We start from the raw sequence: 11,383 nt of genomic DNA, 5'->3' as shown, positions 1-11,383 counted from the left end.
ATACAGGTGAGAGTTAAATTATCGCTTCCTGGCAAACAGTAAATTTGCATGGGTGTATCAGTATTCATACAAATAACAGTCCTACTTTCACTTAAAGGGACATTCATTCTTGTATGTTTGTGTTTATCTGAATCATATGTGTTTATTTATTGGAAATGGTCTTTTCATTATTATTCCTCAAGCATTGTCAAGTTACGTTGTAGTTAGCTTGTATTCACAGTATTCATTACAAGCCCACAGTCAGAGGGTTACACAAGTACAGATTTATTTTCTTGTTTTCACTAAGGCTTTAAATTAGATTCAGGTTTGGAACTGTGTGTTTTAAAGGGCTTAAAATGAGTGTAATTTTGAAGAGTAATATCTAATGACAAAACGACTAGCACCTCGTTCCCTGGGCCCATGAGAGAAAACAAACACAATCTACCTATTTCATTGCTTGCTAAGGCCAATAGCTAATGGCCCAGAACTTTCAGGAAAGGTAACTGGTGAAGCTGCCAGCATTCAATGTTGTTAAAGTGCTGCAGGTGGTAATATTTAATTGATATTTCTCCTCCAAGCCAGTGGAGGTCACTGTGCATTAGGGATTATCTTGTTCTTGCTGCCTGATCTTCAGCAGACACCATTTTTTCCCTGTTAGAACTATTGTTGGCAGACATACTGGCTCAGCAGGCTAACAAGCTGTCAATAAAATTGTCAGTGGGGTAAAAATTACCCCCCCCCATTCAAGATGAAGTGAAATATAAATTGGATAGCAGCTTCCAGCAATAGCTCATCACAATTATATATGGGATATATATGTAGACTATTTTCTTAACAGGAAGAAAATTCAAAAATCTGGGGTGCAAAGGGACTTTGGAGTCTTCATGTAGGATTCCCAACAGGTTAACTTGCAGTTTGAGTTGGTGGTGAGGAAGACAAATGCAATCTTGGCATTCATTTCGAGAGGACGAGAATATAGTATTGAGGCATTATAAGGTACTCATGAGGCCTCACTTGGAGTATTGTGAGTAGTTTTGGGCCCCTTATCTGACACTGGAGAGGGTTCAAAGGAGGCTCACAGAAATAATTCCGAGTACGAAAGGCTTATCATATCAGGAATGTTTGATGGCTCTGGGCCTGTACTCGCTGGAATTTAAGAATGAGAGGAAATCTCATTGAAACCCATTGAATATTGAAAGGCCCAGATAGACTGGATATAGAGAGAATGTTTCCTCTAGTTGGGGGGGGGGTTACCTAGGACTAGAATGGAAATGAGAAGGAATTTCTTTAGCCAGAAGATGGTGAATCTGCAGAATTTGTTGCCACAGGCAGCTGTGGAGGCCAGGTCATTGAGTGTATTGAAGGCGGAGGTTGATAGGTTCTTGATAAGTCAGGGTGTGAAAGGTTACAGGAAGAAGGCAGGAGAACAGGGTTGAGAAGGAAGTGGATCAGCCATGATCAAGTGGTAGAACAGATTTGATGGGCTGAATGGCCTAATACTGCTCTGCTGTCTAATGCTGTCCAAATTGTCCTATTTCTCCAGTGAATGCATCAGGTGAGCATCTCCACAAGGCACTCTTCATTCAAGGAAGTGCCATGGGATCAGGTGGTGCATTTACTTGATCGATATCCAGGGCAGTTCAAGTTATAGTTTGTCCAGCGGGCAGCTTGTTGAGCTCTGATCACAGCCAAAAAAATCTGGCGTGATCAGCTTCCACCAAACTGAAACCCTAACCTATAGATTCTAATCATTGCTGGTGACAGCAAGAAACTTAAATCATTGTTGTTATAAAAGAAACATTTTAATTTTCTCTTTCCTTTTGCTCTTTATAATCCCATCTATTTCCATTTCTGCGTGATTTGTCGTCAATATAAGTATCCCATATAACATTCCTGGTTTAGGCAGCTGTAGTAATCAGCTGAGAAAAGATGTGATAAAGTAGTGTTGAGTTTAGAAATTTTACTTTCCTACCCCCAGTTTGCTCTGCTGCTATTAGTGCAAGATTTTGTTCTATGAGCCTATTCATGTCTTCCTGAATACTCACAGTTTTGCCCCCTAGTTTCATGTCATCAGGTCCTTATTGCAAAACCTTGATATAGATTTTGAACAGCTGGGGTCTCAGCACCAAACCTTGGAGCTTCCCACTAACTTCACCCTATTAAAACATATTCTGTTAGATTTCTGTTTACAAATTCTTAATTCGTGCCCGTTCATGTGCTTGAAGATTCTCAAAGAGTTTGTTTCTCTTGGCTATATTGTCTAGAACTAGGAACCAGGCCTGAGATGCTGAGAAATCTCTTCACCCCTGAGAAGGTAAGTCTTTGGCATTCTCTGCACAAGTGACCAGAGACTGCCCACTTACTGAATATATCCAAGGCAGATATTGATAGACTTTTGGATAGTAAGAGATTCAGGGCTAAATGGAGCTGAAAAAAGGCTTTATTGACTTTATTGAATAGCCTACTTAGACCAAAGAACATAGAATTGTAAAACAGGACCAGGCCCTTGGGTTCATGCTGAACATGATGTCAAAATAAACTAGTCTCTTTTGCCTGTTCATATTCTACGTGTATATTCATATATCTATCGAAAAGCTTCAATTGTATCTGCTTCTACCTGATAGCATGTTCCAGGCACCTACCGCTCCCTGTGTTATTTAAAAAATAATGTCCCATACACCTCCTTTTAATGTTCCTTCACTTACCTTAAAGTTATGCCATTTAGTATTTGTCATTTCTACCCTAGGAGAATTATCCTGACTGTCTACATTAACAATGTCACTCATGATTTTATAAACTTCTATCAGGTATCCCTTCAGCCTGCAATGCTTCAGAGAACACAACCAATTTGTTCAACTTCCACTTGTCTGTACTCTCTAACCCGACAGCATCCTGGGAAACGTCCTCTGCATTATTTCCAAAGCCTCTATGTCCTTCCACAATGGGGTAACCAGAACTGCACCAGAACTAAAGTTCTATACAGCTGCAACACGGCTTCTTGATGCCTATATTCAATGCCACAACTTATGTTAGTAAGAATGTCATTTGCCTTCTTTACAATCTTGTCTGCTTGTATTGTCACTTTCATGGAGCTATGGACTTGGATCCTAAGATCCCTTTATACATCAAAGCTGTTAAGGATCCTGACAATAACTGTACAATGACTATAAAAGGAATTCAGAGCCCTTGGAAGTTTTCATGTTTTATTGTTTTTCAACATTGAATCACAGTGGATTTAATTTGTTTTTTTTGACACTGATCAACAGAAAGAGTGAAAACAGATCTCTACCAAGTGGCCGAAGTTAATTACAAATATAAAACACAAAATAATTGATTGCATAAGTATTCATCTCCTTCAACTCAGTATTTAGTAGACGCACCTTTGGCTGCAATTACAGCCTTGCGTCTGTGTGGATAGGTCTCTATCAGCTCTGCACATCTGGACACTGCAATGTTTCTCCATTCTTCTTTACAAAGCTGTTCAAGCTCTGTCAGATTGCATGGGGATTGTGAGGGAACAGCCTTTTTCAAGTCCAGCCACAAATTCTCAATTGGATTGAGGTCTGGACTCTGACTTGGCCACTCCTGGATATTAACTTAGTTGTTCTTATGCTATTCCTGTGTAGCTTTGGTTGTATGATGAGGTCATTGTCGTGCTGAAAAACAAGTCTTCTCCCAAGTCACAGTTCTTTTGCAGACTGCATCAGGTTTTCCTTCAGGATCTCCCTGTATTTTGCTGCATCCATTTTACCCTCCACCTTCACAAGCCTTCCAGAGCCCGCTGCAGTGAAGCATCCCCACTGCAAGATGCAGCCATACCATACTTCAAAATAGGGTTGGTGTGTTTTTGATGATATTTGATGTTTGGCTTACACCAAACATAGCCCTTAGTCTGATGGCTAAAAAACTCAATTTTGGTTTCATCAGACCATGGAACCTTTTTCCAGCTGACTTCAGAGTCTCCCACATGCCTTCTGGCAAACTCTAACTGAGATTTCATGTGGGTTTTTTTCAACAGTGGCTTTCTCTTTGACATTCTCCCATAAAGCTGCAACTGGTGAAGCACCCGGGCAACAGTTGTATGCACAGTTTCTCCCATCTCATCCACTGGAGCTTGTAACTCCTCTAGAGTTGTCTTGGTTCCCTCCCTCACTTGTCCCCTCCTTGCATGATCACTCAGTTTTTGAGGAAGGCCTACTCTCGGCAGATTTACAGCTGTTCCATTTGCGTTCCATTTCTTGATGATTTACTTAACTGTACTTCAAGAGATAGTCAGTGACTTGGAAATTTTCTTGTATCCATCTTCTGACTTGTGCTTTTCAAAAACTTTTCACGGATTTGTTTGGAGTGTTCTTTTGCCTTCATCTTGTAGTTTTTGCCAGGATACTGACTCGCCAGCAGCTGGACCTTCCAGATACAGGTGTACTTTTAGTACAATCATTTGAAACACTTTGACTACACACAGGTTTCCAAAAACATATCTCCATTTAACTATTTACGTGACTTCTAAAACCAGTCGGCTGTATCAGTGGTGATTTGGTGTGCCATCTTAAAGGGGGGGGGGGTTAATTCTTATGCAATCAATATATGTGTTTTATATTTGTAATTAATTTAGATCACTTTGAAGAGATCTGTTTTCACTTTGACACAAAAGAGTCTTTTTCTGTTGATTAGTGTCAAAAAAGCTAAATTAAATTCATTGTGATTCAATGTTGTAAAACAATAAAACATGAAAACTTCCAGGGGTTAGGGGTGAACATGTTTTATAGGCACTGTATACTGTACATTTGAATTTCCAAAGTACAACCCATCACACTGGCTTGGATTAAACTCCATCTGCCATTTCCCTGCCTATAATTTATATCCTGCAATATCCTTTGACAACATTTTTCACAGCTCCACTAATTTTGGCTTCTGCTTCTGTTTCCTATATTAAAACAGTTACTACATTGATTTTCTTAGTTCTAGTTATTTGTACAGATGAGATTCTTAATGATTTAGGTCAAAGGGATGGCAAAATGCAGCTGTTTCATTCAAGGTCATTGAGTCATGGATTCATACAGCACAGAAACTGATCCATGCCAACCATAATGCTCATCTAGACAACTCCCACTTGCCATGTTTGACTTTATCCATCTTAATTTGGCAGGGGTTGGAAACCAGAGTGATAAGGCTGAGGATGAGGATGGGGCAGTTGGTATCCAAGATGATACAATCTGCTGTCATACTGTGAGGAAGGACAGGCAGATGATAAGTCAGTGGGATGAGTTGAAGTGTAACAGCAAAATCAAAGAAAATGATGAAAACGGGACTGAAGGTGTTGTATTTGAATACACACAGTATACAAAATAATGTAGATAGTCTTGAGGTGCAGTTAGAGATTGTCAGGTGTGAAGTTGTGGGCACCACTGAGTCGTGGCTGAACGATCATAGTTTAGTGCTTAACATCCAAGGATATATCTTGCATTGAAAGGACAGGCAGGTAGGCAGAGGGATGTGTGGTGGCTCTGCTGGTAAACACTGAAATCAAATCCTTGGAAAAAGGTGACATAAAATCAGAAGATGTAGAATCCTTGTGGGTAGAGTTAAAAAGACCTGCAAGAATAAAAAGACCCTGATGTGAGTTGTATACAGGCCTTTGAACAGTAGCTGGGATGTGGGATATAAATTACCATGGGAGATAGAAAAAGCAATTAATAAGGGCAATGCTACAATAGTTATAGGGGGTTTCAATATGCTGCTAGATTGGGAAAATCAGGTTGGTGTTGGATCCCAAGAGAGGGAATTTGTAGAATGCCTATGAGATGGCTTTTCAGAGCAACTTGAGGTTGAACCCATTTGGGAAAAGACAATTCTGGGTTGGTTGTTGTATCATGTACCAGATTTGACTTGGGAGCTTGAGGATCAAAGTTCAATAAAAGAACACACCAACTTTTTTCAACCAGTGTGCAAAAAAAAAGAAACTGTGCAAATACAAAAAGAAAGAAAGAATAATGATAAATAAATAGCAATAAGTATTGAGAACATGAGATAAAGAGTCCTTGAAAATGAGTCCATGGGTCTTGGAAACATTTCAGTGATGGAGTAAGTGAAATTATCCGCCTTGGTTGAAGAGCCTGATGGTTGAGGAGTAATAACCATTCCTGAAGCTGGTGGCATGAGTCCTGAGGTTCCTGTACCCTCTTGCCGACGGCAGCAGTGAGAAGAGAAGATGACTTTGCTGGCGAGGGTCCCTATCATGGTCCGGTCCGTGAAGCCCGCATTTCGATTCACAGTCTGGTCCATCGATCCTTATTCCAGGTCTTCCGGTTTTCCCCAGTTCTGCTGAGACATCTGATTCTCGTTTTGGGCTCGACATAAATACCTCTGCAAACCAGGGATTGGGGGCTGGACTGTTTTCTCTCTCTGTCACTCCATCTCTCTCCCCTCCCATCCGAATCCCAGTCTGAAACCTCGCCTGCAATCTTCGTCTGCAACTTCCTCAGTATCCCCGTCAAGTTCAACTGCTGGAGTGAGACCGGAGCCTTGCCACGCCAAGATAAGGAACTACCTATCGCTGAGTTTGGAACTATCTTTTTGTGTCCCCGTGTTTAGTGTCCATGTCAAAGAAGAGTCCCGGCCCTAGGTCCTGTTCCCAAGGAGGGGTCCTGACCCTATGTAAAGCTCCGGCCCTAAGTCCTGTTTCCAAGGAGGGGTCCCGGCTCTGCGTTCTGTGTTCCTGTGCTCAAGTCCAAGGCTCCGTGTTCCTGTGTTTCAAGACCTAGTCCAGGCACAGTGATCCAGCCCTGTTCAAGTCTGAGCTTCGTGTCCTCATTCAGTTCTGGTGCCTCTTCCAGTCCATGTTCCTCACCCAGCCCAGGAGTTCCTCACACAGTCCAGGAATTCCTCACCCAGCCCGGCGCTGGGGTACCTTGTCCTGTCCTGTAGCCTCGTCCTGTCCTTGCCAAGGTCCTAGTCCCGAGTCCTAGCCTAGACCGGGTTCCGGTTCCGCTTCCGAGTCCCAACCAAGACCCAGGTTCTAGGTCCTTGTCCAGGCTCTGGTTTTGGAGTTCCGAGTTCCTAGTCTAGGCTCCTCGTTCCTAGTTCCCCATCCGGGTCCCATGTTTCTAGTCCAAGTCCTAGCCCAGGCCCTGAATCCTAGTCTCGTCCAGGGCCTGTGTCCCTGTCCAGCGTCGTTTCTTCCTTACTCACCTTGCTATCTCGATAAACCTAGTCCTGTCCCTAGTACTTCAGTGTCTGTGTCTTGCATTTGGATCCGCCATCAACACACCCTTGTAACAGTCCCTGATAATGGATGCTGCTTTCCCCTGCGACAGCATTTCATGTCGATACGCTCAGTGGTGGGGAGGGCGATACCTGTGATGGACTGCGCTGTATCCTCTATTTTCTGCTGGTAAAGGAACTCTTGGAAAGTAGTGATCATAATATGATTCAGTTTGAGAGGGAGAAGCTAAAGTCAGTTGTATCAGAATAATAATGAAAAACACAAAAAATGTAAATACATAAGCTACTCTATATCCATAGATTGATTGTATGTCCATAAAGTGATGTCAGATGCAGGAGTGTCAGCACGTGAGCTGACTCTAACAGGAAATGATAAAGTACAGTGGTGGTTGGGGATGTGTAGGCTGGGTTACTGGGTGGAGGTGTTGGTCAGCTTTACTGCTTGGGCAAAGTAACTGTTTTTGAGTCTGTTGTCCTGGCATGGTCTCCTCCCGATGGGAGTGGGACCAATAGTCCATGGGTAGGGTGGGTGGGATCCTTCATGATGTTACTGGGTCTTTTCCGACACCTTTTCTGTATATCTGTCCTCGATCGCGAGTAGACTGGTGCTGGTGATGCATTAGGCAGATTCGACCACCTGTTGTAGAGCCTTACAGTCTGCTGTGGTGCATTTCCCATGCTACGCATTGATGCAGTTTGTTGAATGCTCTCTATTGTGCGTCTATAGAATGTTATTAGAATAGATGTGCACAGTCCAGCTCTCTTCAGCAGTTTGTAGACCATTGGTGAGATTTCCTGACTGTGCGGAATGTGAGGCTGTGTGAGATGTGCACTCCCAGCGTTTGAAATCGCTCACAGTTTCCATTGCTGTGTTGCTGATGTAAGGAGGGATGTGAGTGGTGTGCCTTCTCCTGAAGTCACTACCCATCTCCTTTGTCTTGTTGGCAGTGCAGAAGAGGTTATTTGTCCGTCACCAGCCTTGAGGTCTTCCACCTCCTCCCCGCAGGCTGTCTCGTGGCTGTTGTGATGAACTCCACCACTTTTGTGTCACTGGCGAACTTGACACAGTGATGACTGGTGTTTGACCATGCAGTCATGTGTGAGCGGAGTGTACAGCAGTGGGCTCAGCACACAGCCTGGGGGGTGAGGGAACTGTGTTGAGGATGATGGGGTGGGAGGAGTGGTTGTGCATCCTGACTGTCTGAGGCTTGTTGGTTCTGTGTCTTCAGTGAGCTCTCCACCTGGATGAGTTCATTATTTTCATGGAGTATGGATTCCTGGAAACTGGATTTATCTCCTTTTTCAGTATGCTAGATATCCCTATTCAATACCGTGCTGAGTCAGATCTTTGGAAAGCCTTGTGAAATTGGCTAAAAATACATTTGAAACTCTAATCCAGCAGTTTAGGGATTAGGAAGGCTAAATGAATGTTGGCTTTTTTGCAAGGGTAAGAATTTAAAAGTGCAGAAGCTCTTGTTTAATTTCAGGATGCCAACAAGACAAAATCTGTAGTTACATATGCAGCTTCGGTTATTATATTTTTGGAGGGTTTTAATTGTATTGGAAGGTTTGTCAAGTTGATTCCTGGGATAAAGGCACTGGCACGAGAAGAAAGACTAATCAGGATGGGGCTGTACTTACTGGAACTTGGAAGGAATGAGAGATGATCTAATGTAATGTATAAACTTAAGGGAGATGTGTAGGGTTTAATAAGATGGATATTAAGAGGATGTTTCCCCAGTAAGCTAGGGGACACATAGTTTCAGAATAAGGAATGGCCTTCTTAGATGAAGGTGAGGAGGAATTTCTTTTTTTAGAGGATTGTCACTCTTTGGAATTCTCTGCTCAAAGAACTGAAGAGGTGAAGTCATTGAATATATTTGAGGGAAAGATGAATAGGCAGTTAAATGACAAAGGAATCATGGGCTGGGGAGGAAAGAGCACTAGACTGCATCGACCAAGAGCTTGGTGGTGCAGCATGCAGGTGGAATGCTCTTTCTGAGTGATCTGGTGCAGAACCTTCATAAATTGGATATTGCATAAGGTGGAGCGAATGAAGTTCCTGATAGGATCACATCTAGTTTAGCACTCCTGAAAATTTTGTGCTGTGCAGCAATCTCACCCAGTTATTACAGAATAAACTCACCTTGGAAGGGGGATGGGGGTAATGTATGAGATACCATCTAGTCTGACATCAGAGATGATAGACAAGATGGAGGTCAGGAGAAACACTCTGTGCACTAGGGATCTGAAGCATGGTAAGGGCTGACAAACGCCCAATCCTATTGGAGTGGGAGCACTGCATCCTAAAGCAATGTTGCTCAAAGTTTCCTATGAAGGGTATCCTTAGAAATACTGCTCCTTCATTCAGACACATGACCAATCAAGTTCGAGTGTATTGCTGCAGACACAGGATATAAATGTCATGATAATTAGCTTTTTGCAACACTGCAGTATTATAAGGCAAGAAGGAAAATAAGTGAACAAGCCTAAATTAACAATTCTAGAGCAGGAGAGACTAAAGGGGGAGGGGTGGTGTTACTAGCAGAGAAAATATCACAGCAGTGCTCAGACAGGATAGACTAGAATACTCGTCTCATGAGGTTTTAAGGGTGGAACTGAGGAAAAGAAAGGTTAGACCACGTTGATGGGGTTCTATTACAGACCACCCAATTGCAGGCTGTTGCAGGAAAAATAAGGTTGTTATAGAAGGTGATTTTAACTTTTCACATGTTGACTGGGACTGTAAAAGGACTAGCTGGGATGGAGTTTGTCAAATATGTTCAGAAAAGTTTCCTTCATCGGAATATAAAAGTTCCAACAAGAGAGTGTACGATACTTGATCTCCTCTTAGGGAATGAGGCAGGGCAAGTGACAGAAGTTTGTGTAGAGGAACGTTTTGCATCTAGTGATCATAATGCCATTAGTTTCAAAGTAAATATGGAAAAAGCAGGTCTGGATCATGGTTTAAGATTCTAAATTGGAGAAAGGCCAAGCAAAGTGTTCCCTCAGACCCTGTGGGAGGCAAGTGCAGAAACTGCAGGGGCTCTAGCAGAAGTATTTTAATCATCCTTAGTGACAGGTGAAGTGCCAGAGGTTTGGAGGATAGCTATTGTTGTTCTGCTATTTAAGAAAGGCTCTAAAAATTAACCAAGAAATTATAGGCTGGTGAGCCTGCCATCAGTAGTGGGAAAGTTATTGGAAGGAACTGGATAAATGAATATCTGGATAGATATTGACTGACTTGGATTAGTCAACATGGCTCTGTACATGGTGGGCTGTACCTAACCAATCTTACAGAATTTTGAGGAAGTTACCAGGAAAGTTGATGAAGTTAAGGATGTTGTCTACATGGACTTTGGTAAGGCATTTAGCAAGGTCCTGCATGGGAGATTGATCAAGAAGATTCAGTTGCTCAGCATTCAAGATGAGGTAGTAAATTGGATTAGACATTGGCTTTGTGGGAGAAGCCAGAGAGTGGTAGTAGAGGGTTACCTCCCTGGAGGCCTGTGACTAGTGGAATGCCCAACGTGTCCATTGTTGTTTGTCATCTATATCAACAATCTAAATGATAATGTGGTTAACTGGATCACCAAATTTGCAGATGACAGCAAGGTTAGTGGTGTAGCAGACAGCAAGGAAGACTGTCAGAGCTTGCATTGGATTCTGGACCAGCTGGAAACATGAGCTGAAAAATGGCAGTTGGAACTTAATGCAGACAGATGCAAATGCATTACTTCGGTAGGACCAGTCAGGGTAGGACTTACACAGTGAATGGTAGGGCGCTGAGGAGTGCAGTGGAACAATGGCATCTGGGAATGCAGGTCCCCCATAATTCATTGAAATTGGTATCACAGCTTGATGGGGTCACACTTTTGGCACATTGGGATTCGTATATCAAAGTATGAAGTACAGGAGATGAAGTTATATAACACATTGGTGAGGCCTAATTTGGAGTATTGTGTGGAACTCCGCAGGTCGGGCAGCATCAGTGGAAACGATGAGTCGACGTTTCAGGCCGGAACCCTTCATCAGGAACGGAACAAAGAAGGAAGGGGAAGGATTTGAAGAATGCTTGTAGGTTCAGTTGAAAGACCAGTAATTTGAAAGGCAAAGGGGTGGGGGAGGGGAAGCAGGGGCGTCATAGGCAGGAAAACAATGGGTAGTGGAAGAAGGAGGG

Source organism: Mobula hypostoma, chromosome 10 (assembly GCF_963921235.1).
Source record: "Mobula hypostoma chromosome 10, sMobHyp1.1, whole genome shotgun sequence".
In the NCBI taxonomy this organism is placed as follows: domain Eukaryota; kingdom Metazoa; phylum Chordata; class Chondrichthyes; order Myliobatiformes; family Myliobatidae; genus Mobula; species Mobula hypostoma.
Note: the sequence above shows the minus strand (reverse complement) of the source record.